We start from the raw sequence: 4,111 nt of genomic DNA on the forward strand, positions 1-4,111 counted from the left end.
TTTGAAGAAAATACGAACATACCACAAAATCGAACTTTGTCGTCCCTTTTTGTTTTTGTATATTCGCTTTTTTATTGTTGTGCTGCATTGTTGCATTGCTCCATTTTCTGCCTCTGTTGCTAGCTTGTTCAGCAAACGTAATTATACGAAATTCACCATTGCGAAACGCGAAATTTGCAATACGAAATGTAATTGGACAAGACACGAAAATACAAATCTGCGACATGAACAATAAATGGCGAAAATAAGACATACATTGTATAAATGTCGTTGTGGTACTTTTCTGTGTCATCAATTGGGTGTTTTCCCCTTTAATTTGAGTAAATGTAAAATCACTCAGGTCGACATTGATTTTGAATGACATCCCTTTGTGTTTTTGCATTTCTTGTGGGGCGGAAACCCGGAAACTGCGACACGGCGTGAATCAGCCAACATATACAGCATATTGATTCAAAATGTGGGATTCGCAATAATCAAAGTCGCGTCTAACTTAACTAGTTTCATTTGTCCTTCACCGGGGGAATAAACAACAACAAAACACACACACACAAACAACAACAAAAAAGCAACAACAACAACAACAAACAACAACACAATAAAACAACAACTAACAACAATATGCATAATCTTTTTAAATATTGAACAAATACGAGAACGGGAAACATACTAAAATATATTAATGAACAATGTCCGGTTTCTTTAAACAACCCAATGGGTCTTATTTTCTAAGATTTATTTTTCGTGAAGCAATTTTTTTCGGTCAGTTAAAAGGTCAAATGTTAGATGTTAAGTTTGAGATTGTGCAATACGCTTCATTTAAAAATCAATAAGACATTTACGTGGACCCGGACAAGAGAATATAATGCTATGTACATGTACATAGTGTATGCAAATAACTGTTGGAGAGCTTTTCATTTCTAATAGGTCTAAGTTCATCATGCATTTGACAGTTCATTAGAAATGCATTCATTTTCCACAATATAAACGTTTCAATTTGGATAGAATTTGCAGTATATAAATTTTTATTAATAACGTTCAACTCAACGCTTTTAACTCAATTTATACCAGTTATCCACGCGAAACAATTTCGATATTTAAACATGGAAAGTAAATTATTTTCATATTGTTGAAAAAACCTATTTATCACACACGGCTACATATTACAGGAATTATTAATAAATAAAAAATACCACTCGACACCTTTTCAAAAAGATGAAATACCTTTAAAAATTTTAGAAAAAAAAATCGATTTTTGAGCCCAAAATCAAATATCGCTCCAAGGTTTTTATCTATTACATAGATATGATATCGGTTAATTGTTGAATGCTGCATAATAAATTAAGGTTGATCTTTTTAATATCTTGTTTGACCTTGACTCCATCGACCCTCAATTTCATTCAAAACGTAATATCAGTGCAACAACTACGTGCATATAAAATAGCAGTTTACGGAAGCATTTTATGCCATGACCATACCTCAATTATGTTTGTTTTGTTTGGTTATACGGTGAACCAACACAACTTAGATCATATGACGCTGAAAACAAGAAATATGATTTTTGGTTAACCTCGGGTGTTTCAACCTGGGTCAAAACAACCTCACCTATCGCCTCGGTCAATATGCCATCTGCCGGTGAATATCACATCATATTCAATGGCTCACTGGTCAATAATTGTATAATAACACATATTAATTATTAACTGTGATTTTTCAAGAAAATATTTTTATGTCCAAAAGGCTATTGAAGTATATATTTCATGTACAAACAAACTACAGAAGTATTAGGTAAAAAGGTGCCATATACAGATTAAATTTTACAGGAACAATGTATCAGTTATCATTGTGAATTTCATTATGCCTTTTTCCGATTTTTTTGAGGATAATAATAATAATAATAAAAAATATCAAAATATAATTTCACACTTTTCAATGACGAAACTACTTTTTTAAGATTTTCCCCATGTGGTACCTCAATTTTATTTTTGCTGACAATTCTGACAATGTCAGGCTGTTCAGAGAAAAGCAAAGCTAAAATTGATTAATAACTTAAATGTCAAAAGTAATAAAAAGAAGAAAACTTACTTCTATTCATTCAAATTACCAATCACCAAATTGCGTCTCTTATTTTTCTGTTTCATTTTTACAGTCTGAAAAAATACATTCCTTCCACATGCAAAACTGCTCTTGAAGACATTTGGGCATATTCAAGCATCCTACGAGCAATAACTGCCGCATGCTTTATGAAAACTTGAAAAGCAATGAAAGCCATCAGCCCGAAGAATACGTAAACAACACAGCGTTCGTTAGGCAGCCTTTCAACTTTCCAAGTTTTCCAATTTCCTAGCCGCTTTTTGAATGTTTACACTTCTGTCAACACTTATTTATTGTCTGTTACAATCCTCAAATAAGTTTTCTTTCTTTTAAAAAGGTGTATGACTAACAAATCCAAATGATATCCCTCTGAATCAAACACAATTATTTTCCTCCCGTGAAATACACAACTTTTAAAAATGGCGGCCGCTTACATTTAACAAAGCCAGGTCTAATATAAATTCGCAGTAAGTAACAGAAATATGGATGGATGGTTGGACTTTTTCTCCTACTAGAATTGTTTGTTTTTATTATTAAAACAAGCGATCATTCATATTTTTTTTTAATAAAATGAATAATATCACCGCCATTTAACGTTGATTGTCGAACTTATTTTTCAGCCCAAGACTTCTTGTATTTAATGAGAAATTCGACTAAATGAGGCTCTCAATGGGGAAAACAGATTTTAATATTAACGTTAATATTAAGGAAATTTCGTTTTAACTTGTTTTTAAGCATAAAATAAAAAGAAAATTTGTTTGTTTGTTGTGTAAGATGTAATTTTATTTCATCTCGTGAACTTTAAAAACAGTATTCTCACTAATAATAATAATAATAATAATAATAATAATAATAATGATAATAATAATAATAATAATAATAATAATAATAATAATAAGAAGAAGAAGAAGAAGAACAAGAACAACAACAACAACAATAATAATAATTATTTTAATGATAATAATAATGATAATTAATATAATAACAATTATATCAAGGCAAGTAACCTATATAACAGGGGATATTAACGGAACAACAATTCATCATTTCTATACTTTAGTGAACACTCCTCTCAGTTTCGTGCAATTACACATGATACTTTAATACAATTATAATTGTGACTAATGGTCGATTAAAAGCAAGGCTCTATCGCCGTAAATATCAAGGGTTGCGTTTCATGGAAAGTCCAATCTGATTAAAATCAGCTCAGAATAACGCTCCGCTTTTAGATCTGACCGTGACTATATACGAAATCATATCTAGTGAGCTTTCACACAGCCAATCATCGGCGAGCTTTCATAATTTTGAAAGCGGTGTGGTTCTGGGAAAACCAATACTGAGGAGGTAATTACACAATTCCGAGAATAAACATGGCGTTGTCCATAAAGCCGACAGTGAACTGGCAAAACAATCTTGCCAATATTATTTCAAGTTAATTTGTTAAAAATTACTTCAAACATTTTTTCCCCAACAAAAATCAACAATTTGTTTAACTTCCAAGAATAACGGTATTTTGATACTTTTTCTAATGCCTATGTAAAAACCGGTTTGATTGCATGGCTAAAAATAGCTTTCTCGGGAAATCCGAATTATAAAGAAAGCGAAACATATACGGTCGTCATCAGATCTACATAAAAGAAATAAAAAGATCTGAACTTAAGTCAGATTGGTTCTAAGTCTTAAATATGCCTGAAGATCAAAACCAAGACAATTTTCGTTCAAAAAATGTCCTAACTTATGACTCTTACAATATGTTGAGACTGTTAAATTTTCGAATAGCAATGCAGATGAACATTTACACATTTCGAATAGAAGCGACTGCTATTGTATTGGGAGAATAAATTAAACAAAAGTCTTTAACTTTTACTAAACATGAAAATACTAATTGAAAGGTCTTGACTTAGTCCTATAGTTTGTCATAAGTCCCAGGACTTAGGATACACTTAGGCCCGGTCACACAGCCTTTCGCGTCTGTATCGCGGGTAAAATTTCGCGTTTTTTTTTGCCCGCGGTTGCCCGT

The sequence above is a fragment of the Ruditapes philippinarum genome, unplaced genomic scaffold, assembly GCF_026571515.1.
Source record: "Ruditapes philippinarum isolate M1 unplaced genomic scaffold, ASM2657151v2 ctg1045_1_1_1_1, whole genome shotgun sequence".
NCBI classification, from domain to species: Eukaryota; Metazoa; Mollusca; class Bivalvia; order Venerida; family Veneridae; genus Ruditapes; species Ruditapes philippinarum.